The 13,046-nt window shown below is 37.3% G+C and overlaps 2 protein-coding genes across 3 annotated transcripts in view; one reads left to right on the top strand and one right to left on the bottom strand.

The window, feature by feature from the left end:
- Window positions 1-13,046, bottom strand: part of LOC101682709 (immunoglobulin lambda-1 light chain-like) — a 1,123,284-nt gene that overhangs the window by 985,210 nt on the left and 125,028 nt on the right. The window lies entirely within an intron of this gene.
- The window catches only part of ZNF280B (zinc finger protein 280B), a 29,878-nt gene that overhangs the window by 758 nt on the left and 16,074 nt on the right, over window positions 1-13,046 (top strand). The window contains exon 2 of the mRNA XM_004781360.3: window positions 201-261. The gene's annotated coding sequence lies outside the window, so the exon portion shown is untranslated. The remainder of the gene's footprint in view (window positions 1-200; window positions 262-13,046) is intronic.

Below are 13,046 nucleotides of genomic sequence, written 5' to 3'. Positions count from 1 at the left end.
TGGGCAGCTGGCAGGCAGTGTTTTCTTTACTGAGGGAGGGTAGATGGGAGGAACAGGTGTGGGGGAAGGGACTCCAGTTCTCTTCTGGTTAAGTGAGACGCTTGATGACCTTGCAGATGGCAATAACAGGTAGGCAGTGGGATATAAAACATTCCTGTAACGTGTAAGTAACCCTAATCCTCCTCTGTGGTTGCCTCAAGGATGTGAGCTTCTCCTACCTGGAAAATCTTAAGTTCTTAGAAGTTTCACTGCACACCTGAGGTAAGTTGAGGGGTCTTTATAAGGACCAAGACTGTATCATTTTTCTTCAGTTTTTTCTTATTTTCTCCCGTGTTAAAATACTAGTATTTAGACAGTGTTTCCTGAAGTGTGTATGACCTGAATTTGTCTGATAAATTCAAGCCAATCACTGATTTAGGTAATTCTGGAGCTCTCTATATTGCTTCCTTAAAAACAGGGAGGGTGGCATTCTTTCACCTGCTCTCTAAAGAACATGAGAGGATCATACATTTTAAGCTATGTAAAACTGACTTCTTTTACAATGGTAGTAGGAGGCTAAAATGGGCAGATACACATACCTAAGATTTAAGCTCATGTATTAAAGTTTCATTCAGGATAAATGTGTATTGGTTAAAAATGTTCACATAGGGTTAGTTTGTTCATTTCTACAACCTTTAAAAGGCTTTATTTCATGGAGTAATTGAATGTGACTGGGTAAGGGAAGCCATATGAATTCATTTCATGCCAGGAGGCAAAACAATAAGTAAGTTGTATGCCTAATAACTTGTGTATATAGCATGGTAAGACCCATTATATAGTTAGTTATCTATTGCTGTGTAACACATTGTCTCAAACTTAATGACCTAAGAAATGTTTATTTCAGTGTCATACTCTAGCTGGGTGATTCTGGCTCAGGGTAGCTTATGAGTTTATAGTGAAGCTTTTGACAGAATTGGCAGTTACTGAAGACTTGGGTTTTATTGGATGAACAGTGTCTGAGCTTGCTTACTTGACTGTTAGCACAGTCCTCAGTTCTTCACTCTGTGGCCCTCTCCATGGGCCTGCTCCTGTCATGGTAGCTGGCTTCTCTCAGAGCGAGTGATTAAAGAGAGAGCTTAGTCCCAGGATGAAGTGCAGAGTCTTTTTCAGAAGTTACATACCATTACTTCTGTATTTGCTTCATCAGATAGGCTAACCCTATTATATCGTGGGAGAGGACTACACAAGAGTGTGAATACCAGGAGGCAAGATTCATTTGGGGCCATGTTGGAGGCTAGCAACCACACCCGTTGCTACTCCATACACATATATAAGTTGCACACACCATTCCAACTCTTCTCCATATTGTTCTGTTATTATGAGTGAATTATTTGGCTCCAGGCTAAGGGCAAAGCCTCCCCTGGTATATTAAATCCAAGTAATTTTTGTTTATTCAGGAATGTTGTTCCAGCAAGTCTCCTCTTCATCCTGGATTAAGTTTTCAGTTTCTCTGGATCATTCTAATCAGCAAACTGATTGTAATGTTACCTTTTGTTAAAAAGCCATCTTTTAATTGCACATCCCCCTTCTGCTTATTTTATTTCATGTCTGCTTCTCATTAGAGGAAAATTTCTTCAGCGTTGTCCATGTTTGCTTCCTCAAGTTCTCCCATTCTCCTGACTCTTGTCAAGATCTCCAGTGAATTTCACAGTACTTAATGAAATGGTCAATTGTTATTTATTTTTTTTAAGATTTTATTTATTTATTTGAGTTAGAGTGAGAGAGATCACAGGAGAGAGAGAAGGAGAATCCCCTCTGAGCAGGGAGCCCATTGCAGGAGTTGATCCCAGGACCTTAAGATAATGACCTGAGCCGGAGGCAGATGCTTAACCGACTGAGACACCCAGGCATCCTGAATTGTTAGTTATTAATTTATGTGATCTATTGCAGTATTTATCAGAGTCATTAATTTCCTCTTCCCTGAAAATACTTTTTCATTTGGATTACAACGTGCTTTTTCTCTGTTCTTTTACTACTCTCCTCCCCTCCTCCCCAGCTTGTTCTAAGTAACCCTTCCTTCTTTCTATCCTTTTCTGGTTTCTTCTCATATGTCTGACCAATGCAATGCCCCAGGACTTGGATATCAGACCTCTTTCTCTAGATGACCTCAGGCAGTCTTGTGTTTTAAATAACATTACATGCCAAAGATTCCAAAATTTGTGTACTTAGCCCAGGTCTTTCCCTGAGTTCTGGTTTCATGTTTACTTGCTCAGCATCACCTGTTTGTTCTATGTGTCATCCTCTTCCTCACATCCCAATTCCTCTCTGTTAACAAATCTTGTGGACCTTCAAGGTTTTAATATAGAATTTGACCCCGGGGGCACCTGGGTGGCTCAATGGGTTAAAGCCTCTGCCTTAAACTCAGGTCATGGTCTCAGGGTCCTGGGATTGAGCTCCACATTGGGCTCTCTGCTCAGCGGGGAGCCTGCTTACTCCTCTCTCCCTGCCTGCCTCTTTGACTACTTGTAATCTCTGTCTATCAAATAAATAAATAAAATCTTAAAAAAAAAAAAGACTTTGACCCCTTCTCAGCATCCCAGTCTTGTATTAGCATAATCTTTTATTATAAAATCATTATTCATGAAATTATTATGATTAAGTTATTAATAATCTTAGTAGTTATAATAATCTAAACTTGCCTTCCTGCTTCCAGTTATTATTCTAAAGTTTTCTTTCTTCTCATAGTAGCCAGAGTGGTCCTTTTGACATGACAGATCATGTAACCCCTCGCTCAAAATTCCCAGTGAACTATCATACCCATAGTAAAACCAAAGAACTTAGAATGGACTACATTAATGTACTACAGCAAACTCATTCTTTGATTCTTCTCCAGTTTCTCTCCCTGTCCACTGGTTTGCCTACATTAACCTCTTGACCAGTTCTTAACTTTGGTTAAGTCTCAGAGCCTTTGTATTTGTTCTTCCCTCACCTGGAGAATTCTTCCCCAGATCTCCATAACCATGCCATACAAATATCAGCCTGCCTCCATACTACCTGACCATTGCCTCCTTTATTTTCTCTATAGCATTTATGACCATTTGAAATTATATATATATGTATACACACATATAATAATATAAAATATTTTATGTGATTTATATTACATTAGTACATATTTGAAATATGTGCTGTGTGATACTATAATATTGCATGCAGTAACATTATGTGTGTATATTTTTTAATGTATTTTTTAGTTACCTCTATTGCAGTGTCAGCTCCCTGAAGAAGGGGTCTTTGTTTCAATCACTGCTATATCTCTGGTACCTAGATCAGTACCTGGCATATGGTAGACTCACCAAATACTTCCTAATACTCAAATTTCTTATAAATGCCGTCTTGATACTTCTCCCTCCCTTTTTCTTTGTTAGGGGTTAGGGTTAGGAGACTGTCAGAACTATACAGTTCCTTATCATTATGCTCCTGTGTCGTTTATTTGTTTCTCAGTCTTTTTTGGACAGGGATATTTTCTAATTTACTAATTTAATATGTTTTATAGTTGTAGTTCATCCAAAATAGTGAACATCAGAACATTACCAACATTATATGTTTGACCACCCATAGAACTTATGATGATCTTTCTGTAGAGTAACAATTTCCCCCTAATTTCTTAAAAGAAAGAAAGATAGAGAGAAAGAAAGAAAAGAAAGAAAGAAAAAGAAGGAGAGAGATTCCCCTCTTTTCCTTTTTTTGCACTTAGGAGTTGTAACAGGAGTTGTTATGTTAGGGTCAATTTGATATGAAAACAAAAAAAAAAAGTTACTTTCAGCTTTTGATTTCATAACACTTAAAAAAATTGGGTACCACTGAAATAATAAAATAAAATTTTAAAAAAATTGGTACAAGTTATTTTAAGCTGTACTTTGTAAGTTCCTTATACTTGTCAACCACAAGAATTCTTAGGTGCATTCCTTATTCATTCCTTTAAATGTATAAATTGGTCATTTGAGTAACACTGAATAGTAGAGATCTGAGAGTTCAGCTTAAGCATTAATATTGTATATTTTTGAAAACAAAATATGGTTGCTTTGTGGAAGTCTTACTAGGATTTTTTTCTTTGGGAGCTTTCCAATAGCAGGGAGATATTTGTTATCTAGAGATTCATGACAGGGAACATCTAGCATGCATAGCCTATGCTCTCACCACTTTCACAACTTCAAGATTCCTTACAAGTATGTTGACTCATTTACCATCAAAATCATTTTTTTAATGGCTGAAGAAGAGAGAGAAAATAAGCACACTCCTTGCTGAGTGGAGACCAACATGGGGCTTGATCTCACAACCCTGAGATCATAAGCTGAGTTGAAATCAAGGTTCAGATGCTTAACTGACTGAGCCACCCGGATGCCTTGAAATCAAGGTATTATTAAGTGAAAAGTGATACTGTTAAAAAATACACAGGGGCAACAGGTCAAACTGGATTGTCATGGTCAAATCAGGATTTTTAGCAGTCCTAATAAAAATTAAGTTGATGTTTCAACCTAGTATCAGAGTAGTGTCCACTCTACAAGAAGATACCCATCCATCCCTAGGAACATATGTCTCCCACCACAAATTTGTAAATTGACTACATGATACTAGTTTAACTCTCTTTGTGGGCTAGATTAGTTTGCATTGTTACTGTAATTCTAATTACCTAACTCTTGTTACATGAATGGAGTCTGATGAGGGGCTTTGAAAATTTAGTTATCAGTTGTTAGGATGTTGGGGGAGGAGGAGGTCACACCAGCCTATCACTAGGCATTTTTTTCTTTAATTGAGATAAAATTCACATACTATACAATCCACTCTGTAGAATGCAGAATTGAATGATTTTTAGTATACTTCACAAAATCGTGCAGTCTTTACCCCTATCTAATTCTGGAACATTTCATCAACCCTAAAACTCTGTATTAGCTTCTTGGTGGATTAAAACAACACAAATTTATTCCCTCTCAATTCTGGAGGCCAAAAGTTAGAAATCATCACCTGACCTAAATCAGGTTTTGGTAGGGCCACCCTATCCCAGATACTCTAAGGGAGAATCCATTGCTTGCTTCTTCCAGCGCACATTCTTTGGCTGAGTCCATGTCATTCCAGTCTTGGTACAATGCTTTCTCCTACCGTATGTGTGAAATCTTTTGCCTTTCATACTGAGGATACTTATGATGGTATTTTGGGCACATTTGTATAATCCAGGATAATCTTCCCATCTCAAGATTCTTAATCACATCTGCAAAGACCCCTTTCCCAAAGAAAGATAATGTAGATATGTTTCAGGGATCAGGATCTAATATTTTTTGAGGTCATTATTCAACCTACTACATTTCCTCATTCTTTCCCCCACTCCAGCCCATGGCAACCACTAATTTATTTCTGTCTCTGTGCATTTGCCCAGTGTAGACATTTTATATGGGAGGAATTATACAATATGTGGCCTTGGATAGTTTGCACTTTGTTGCAATTATGAATAATGCTGCTATGAACATTGTTGAGCAAATTTTTATATGGATTTATGTTTTCAACTCTTTGAGCTATATACCTAGGAGAGAAATTGCTAGATCATATACTGCTGTATTTAATTTTTGAGATGCTGCCAAACTGTTTTCCAAAGTGGCTGACCATTTTACAGCAGTTGCACTAACAATATATGAGGATTCTAATTTCTCCATATTCTCTGTAACACTTTTTACTGTTTCTGTTTTTGATTTTAGTCAAGCCAGTGGATGTGAAGTGGAATCTCATTCTGATTTTGATTTACATTTTCCTAATAATTAATTGTGTTGAGCAGCATTTCTTGTGCTTATTGTATTGCATTATTTGTATATCTTCTTTGAAGAGTTGTCTATTCAAATTTTTTGCTCATTTTTTATTGTAAAAAGCAGATAACATAAATTTTACCATCTTAATCATTTAAGTGCTAAATATATTAACATTGTTTTAAAACAGATCTCTAGAACTTCTCATTCTGTAAAATTGAAACTCTGTATCCATCTCATTAAACAACTAAGTCCCTTTTCCCTTTCTCCCTAGACCAGGGTATCCACCATTCTACTTTTTGTTTCTTTACTGTTGCTTTGACTACTTTAGATCAGGTAAGTGGAATTAATATAGTATTTGTCTTTTTTGTGACTGGCTTTTTAAAATTTAGTTAATGTGTCCTCAGAGATTCATCGGTGTTTTAGTGTATGGCAGGACTTCCTTCTTATAGCTGGATAATATCCTGTTGTATGTATATACACATTTTTTTAAATTCTTTCATCAGTTAGTGAACATTTGGACTGCATCTACCATTTAGTTATCAGAACAGTACTGCTGTGAACATGGGTACACAAATATTTCTTTGTAATCTTGTTTTCATTTCTTTTGAATATATATCCAGAAGTAGGATTGCTGGATCATGATAGTTTGATTTATAATATTTTGGGGAACCTGTGTTGCTTTGCACCATTTTACATTCCAACCACAGCACATAAGAATTTTAATTTCTTCACATCCTTACCAGCAGTTGTTATTTTCTGGTGTAATTATTTGTTTTTATATATTTTGATAGTAGCCATCCTAAGGGGTTTGAGTGATATATCATTATAGTTTTGATTTACAGTTTTCTCATTACTATCATGTTGAACATCTTTTCATATACTTGGACATTTGTGTATCATTTTTATTTTTTTGTTTGTTTTGTTTTTTTTTAAGATTTTATTTGTTTATTTGACAGAGAGAGAGGGGGAAGCAGGCTCTCTGCTCAGCAGGTATGCTGAGGCAGATGTGGGGCTTGATCCCAGGACCCTGAGATCATTACCTGAGCTGAAGGCAGTGGCTTAATTCACTGAGCCACCCAGGTGCCCCTGGTATATCATTTTTAGAGAAATTTCTATTTAATTCCCTTGCCCATTTTTTTTTTTTTTAAGATTTTATTTATTTATCTGACAGACAGAGATCACCCGTAGACGGAGAGGCAGGCAGAGAGAGAGAGAGAGGAGGAAGCAGGCTCCCTGTGGAGCAGAGAGCCCGACGCGGGGCTTGATCCCAGGACCCCGAGATCATGACCTGAGCTGAAGGCAGAGGCTTTAACCCACTGAGCCACCCAGGTGCCCCACCTTGCCCATTTTTAAAAGGTTTTTATTTAAGTAATCTCTCCACCCAATGTGGGGCTCGGACTCACATCTGTGAGATAGAGTCACATGCTCTTCAGTCTGAGCCAGTCAGGTACCCCCTTTGCCCAGTTTTAAATAGAATTGTCTTTTTATTCTTCTGATATAAGAGATCTTTATATATTGTGGATACAAGTCCTTTATTATATATATGAGTTAAAAATATTTTCTCCCATTACGTGGTTTGTCTGTTTACAAAAGTTTTTAATTTGATGAAATCCTGTTTTAATTAAATGTTATTAAATTCTATTAATTAACATATAGTGTATTATTTGCAGTGGTAGAGTTCAGTGATTAATCAGTCTTCTATAATACCCAGTGCTCATTATATCCCATGCCCTCCTTAATGTCCATCACCCAGTTACTCCATCCCTCTACTCCCCTCCCTTCCAGCATCCCTTAGTTTGTTTCCTGTGATTAAGAGTCTCTTATGGGCGCCTGAGTGGCTCAGTGGGTTAAAGCCTCTGCCTTCGGCTCAGGTCACGATCCCAGGGTCCTGGGATCAAGACCAGCATCGGGCCCTCTGCTCAGCGGGTCGCCTGCTTCCTCCTCTCTCTCTGCCTGCTGCTCTGCCTGCTTGTGATCTCTGTCTGTCAAATAAATAAATAAAAATATTTTTTAAAAAATTAAAAAAAAAATTCTCATGGTTTGTCTTCCTCTTTGATTTAGTTTTGTTTTATTTCCCCGCCCCGATGCTCTTCTGTTGTTTCTTAAATTCCACATATGAGTGAAATCATATGATAATTGTCATTGATTGGCATTTTGATTAACGTAAATACCCTCTAGTTCTATCCAGGTCATTGCATATGTCAAGATTTCATTTTTTGATGGCTTAGTAATATTCCACACCACATCTTCTTTATCCATTCATCTGTTGATGATATCTGGGCTCTTTCCATAGTTTCACTATTGTGGAGATTGCTACTATAAATATTGGGGTGTAGGTGCCCCTTTAGATCACCAGATTTGGATCTTTGGGATAAATCCCTAGTAATGCAATTGCTGAGTCATAGGGTAGCTAGGGTACCTCTATTTTCAACCTTTTGAGGAAACTCCATACTTTGTTCTAGAGTTGCTGTACCAGCCTACGTTCGGCTAACAGTTGTAAGAGTTTCCTTTTGCTGAAATCCTGTTCATTTTTCCTTTGTCATTATTCCTTTTGGTATGTTGTCTCAAAAACCTTTGTTTCTGTTTTTTTAAAAAGAAGACTTACAGTTAGCTCTTACATTTAGTTCTACGATCTATTTTGAAGTGTTTTTTTTGTTTTGTTTTGTTTTTGCTTTTGTTTTTTAAATATGCTGTGAGCAGGGGTCCAACCTCAGTTTTTTGATGTGGATGTTCAGTTGTTCCAACATTTGTTGAAAAGACATACCTGCTTCCCACTTAATTATTTTGCTATTCTTGCTGAAAACCAATCGACCATTAGTGTATGGGTTTATTTTTGTATTCTGAATTGTATTCTGTTGATCTGTGGTTCTGTCTTTATGAAAGTACCACACTCTTGATTACTGTAGCTTTGCAGTAAGTTTTGAAATCAGTGTGACATTTTCATTTCTTCTTTTTCAAGATTGTTTTGGCTCTTCTGAGTCTTTTGCATTTCCCTATGAATTTTAATTTGTGAAAAAGCCAGCTGGGATTTTGATAAATCAGTATCAGGAATCTTGTCATCTTAATAATATTAAATCTTATCCATAAACATGGGATGTATATATTTACTTAGGTCTTTTTTAATTGCTTCAGCAATGTATTCAGTGTAATTCAGTGTTTTCAGTATGAAAGTCTTGCATTTTTTTCTGGAAATTTATTCCTAAGTATTTCATCCCTTTTAATGCTAGTGTACATAGAATTGCTAAGTTCATTTTCGGAGTGTTTATTGCTAGTGTATAGAAATGTAATTTATTTTTTTTTAAGATTTTATTTATTTATTTGACAGACAGAGATCACAAGTAGGCAGAGAGGCAGGCAGAGAGAGAGAGAGGAGGAAGCAGGCTCCCCGCTGAGCAGAGGGCCCGATGCTGGTCTTGATCCCAGGACTCTGGGATCATGACCTCAGCTGAAGGCAGAGGCTTTAACCCACTGAGCCACCCAGACACCCCTAATTGATGTTTTATATTGATCTTATATTGTTTATTATAATAAACAGTTATTATATATAAACAAATATAATTCCTCAGGATTTTCTGTATACAAAATCATGTCCTCTCCAATACAGTTTTACTTCTTTTTTTCCCCAGTCTGAATGCTATTTTACTTTTTTTTTTTTTTAAATTGCATGATTACCCAATTAAACAACATTCAGGATAATGTTGAATCAGAAGGGTAGAAGTAGACATCCTTGTCTTATTCCTGATCTTAGAGGAGAAACTTTCAGTCTTTTTGCCATGAATTGTAATGCTAGCTATGGGTCTTTTACAGATATACCTTGTCAGAGAAAGTTTCCTTCTTCCAATTACTGAGTGTGGTTTTTATCCCCCTTCCCCAAAACCGTGCTCAGTTTTGTCCACTGCTTTTTTTGTGGACAGATGTGGGTTTTTTGGTCTTTCATTCTATTGAAATGGTATAATGTTGATTGATTTTCATATAATGAACCAACTTTGCATTTCTTACACAATTCTCACTTGGTCATAGTGTATAGCCCTTCTTCTAGGTTTTTAAGATTTTTTTTTAAGATTTTATTATTATTATTATTATTTATTTGACGGAGAGATCACCAGTAGGCAGAGAGGCAGGCAGGGAGAGAGGGAAGCAGGCTCCCTACCGAGCAGAGGGCCCGATGCGGGGCTCGATCCCAGAAGCCTGAGATCGTGACCTGAGCTGAAGGAAGAGGCTCAACCCACTGAGCCACCCAGGCACTCCTCTAATAGGTTTTTAAATTGTGTTTGCTAGTATTTTGTTTTTTGATTTTTGCCCTTATTGATAAAAGGTATTGGTGTCTGGGTTTTTTTGTTTTTTGTTAGTTTTGTGTGTGATTTGTTTGTTTAATTTTGATATAAATAGTACTGGTCTCATAGAATGAGCTGGAAAGTTGTCTCTCCTCATCTGATTTTTAGAGAGTTACTGAAAGTTTAGTGCTAATTCTTGAATTGTTTTGATAAAATTTACGAAGATAGTCATCTGATCTTGGATTTCTCTTTTGGGAATTATTTTTTAATTTTTTAATTTTTATTAACATATAATGTATTATTTTCCCCAGGGGTACAAGTCTGTGAATCTTCAGGCTTACACATTTCATAGCATTCATATCACACACCCTCCCCAATGTCCATAACCCAGCCACCCTCTCCATACCCTCCCTCCCCCTAGCAACCCTCAGTTTGTTTTGTGATATAAAGAGTCTCTTATGTTTTTTCTCCCTCCCAATCCCATCTTGTTTCATTTTTTTCCTTCCCTACCCCTCAAACCGCCCACCCTGTCTCTCAGTTTCCTCATATCAGGGAGATCATATGATAATTGTCTTTCTCTGATTGACATATTTCGCTCAGCATAATACCCTCTAGTTTCATCCACGTCATTGCAAATGGCAAGATTTCATTTCTTTTGATGGCTGCATAGTATTCCATTGTATATATATGTATGTGTATGTGTGTGTATATATATATATACTTCTTTATCCATTCATCTGTTGATGGACATCTAGGTTCTTTCTATAGTTTGGCTATTGTGGACATTGCTGCTATAAACATTCGGGTGCACGTGCCCCTTCGGATCACTATGTTTGTATCGTTAGGGTATATACCCAGAAGTGCAATTGTTGGGTTGTAGGGTAGCTCTATTTTCAACTTTTTGAGGAACCTCCATGCTGTTTTCCAGAGTGGCAGCGGTTCAACCTGCATCCCACCAGAAACGTAGGAGGGTTCTTTTTTCTATGCATCCTCACCGACATCTGTCATTTCCTGACTTGTTCATTTTAGCCATTCTGACTGGTGTGAGGTGGTATCTCATTGTGGTTTTGATTTGTATTTCCCTGATGCCGAGTGATGTGGAGTACTTTTTCATGTGTCTGTTGGCCATCTGGATGTCTTCTTTGAAGAAATATCTGTTCATGTCCTCTGCCCATTTCTTGACTGGATTATTTGTTCTTTTGGTGTTGAGTTTGCTAAGTTCTTTATAGATTCTGGATACTAGCCCCTTATCTGATATATCATTTGCAAATATCTTCCATTCTGTCAGTTGTCATTTGGTTTTGTTGACTGTTTCCTTTGCTGTGCAAAAGCTTTTGATCTTGATGAAGTCCCAATAGTTCATTTTGGCCCTTGCTTCCTTTGCCTTTGGCAATATTTCTAGGAAGAAGTTGCTGTGGCTGAGGTCAAAGAGGTTGCTTCCTGTGGTCTCCTCAAGGATTTTAATGGATTCCTGTTTCACATTGAGGTCTTTCATCCATTTTGAGTCTATTTTTGTGTGTGGTCTAAGGAAATGGTTCAGTTTCATTCTTCTGCATATGGCTGTCCAATTTGTTGACACCATTTGTTGAAAAGATGGTCTTTTTTCCATTGGACATTCCTTCCTGTTTGTCGAAGATTAGTTGACCATAGAGTTGAGGGTCTATTTTTGGGCTCTCTATTCTGTTCCATTGATCTATGTGTCTGTTTTTGTGCCAATACCATACAGTTTTAATAATTACAGCTTTTTAATAGAAGTTGAAGTCTGGAATTGTGAAGCCACCAACTTTGGCTTTCTTTTTCAACATTCTGCTGGCTATTTGGAGTCTTCTGGTTCCATATAAATTTAGGGTTATTTGTTCCATTTCTTTGAAAAAAAAATGATGGTATTTTGATAGGAATTGCATGAAATGTGTAGATTGCTTTAGATAACATAGGCATTTCATAATATTTGTTCTTCCAGTCCATGAGCATGGAACATTTTTCCATTTCTTTGTGTCTTCCTTAGTTTCTTTCATGAGTAATTCACAGTTTTCTTTCTTCTTTTTTTTTTTTTTAAGATTTTATTTATTTATTTCAGAGACAGAGACCACAAGTAGGCAGAAAGGCAGGCAGAGAGAGGAGCAAGTGAAGTAGGCTCTCCGCTGAGCAGAGAGCCCGATGTGGGGCTCAATCCCAGGACCCTGGGACCATGACCTGAGCTGAAGGCAGAGGCTTTAACCCACTGAACCACCCAGGTGCCCCATTCATATTTTTCTGAGTACAGACTTTTTGCCTCTTTGGTTAGATTAATTCCTAGGTATCTTACGGTTTTGGATGCAATTGTAAATGGGATTGACTCCTTAATTTCTCTTTCTTCTGTTTTGTTGTTGGTGTATAGACACGAAACTTATTTCTGTGCATTGATTTTATATCCTGATACTTTACTGAATTCCTGTATGAGTTTTAGCAGTTTTGGAGTGGAGTCTTTTGGATTTTCCACATAAAGTATCATCATCTGCAAAGAGTGAGAGTTTGACTTCTTCTTTGCTGATTTAGATGCCTTGTATTTCTTTTTGTTGTCTGATTGTTGAGTCTAGGAATTCTAGTACTATGTTGAATACCAGTAAGTGATATTGGGTAGCCTTGACATGTTCCTGACCTTGGGGGAAAAGCTCAGTTTTTTCCCGAGTGTGAATGATATTTGCTGTGGGTTTTTAATAGATGGCTTTTATGATTTTGAGGTATGTACCCTCTACCCCTACACTTGTTTTTTTTTTTTTTTTTAAGATTTTATTTATTTATTTGATAGACAGAGATTATAGGTAGTAAGAGAGGCAGGCAGGGAGAGATGAGAAAGCAGGCTCCCTACTGAGCAGAGAGCCCGATGCAGGGCTTTATTCCAGGACCCTGAGACTATGACCTGAGCTGAAGGCAGAGGCTCTAACCCACTGAGCCACCCAGGCACCCCCCTATACTTTGAAGAGTTTTGATCAAGAAAGGATGCTTTACTTTGTCA

The sequence above is a fragment of the Mustela putorius genome, unplaced genomic scaffold (genome assembly GCF_011764305.1).
Source record: "Mustela putorius furo isolate JIRA1106 unplaced genomic scaffold, ASM1176430v1.1 tig00003858_pilon_pilon_pilon, whole genome shotgun sequence".
Taxonomy (NCBI): domain Eukaryota; kingdom Metazoa; phylum Chordata; class Mammalia; order Carnivora; family Mustelidae; genus Mustela; species Mustela putorius.
Note: the sequence above shows the minus strand (reverse complement) of the source record. Positions and strands in the feature narration are given on the sequence as shown.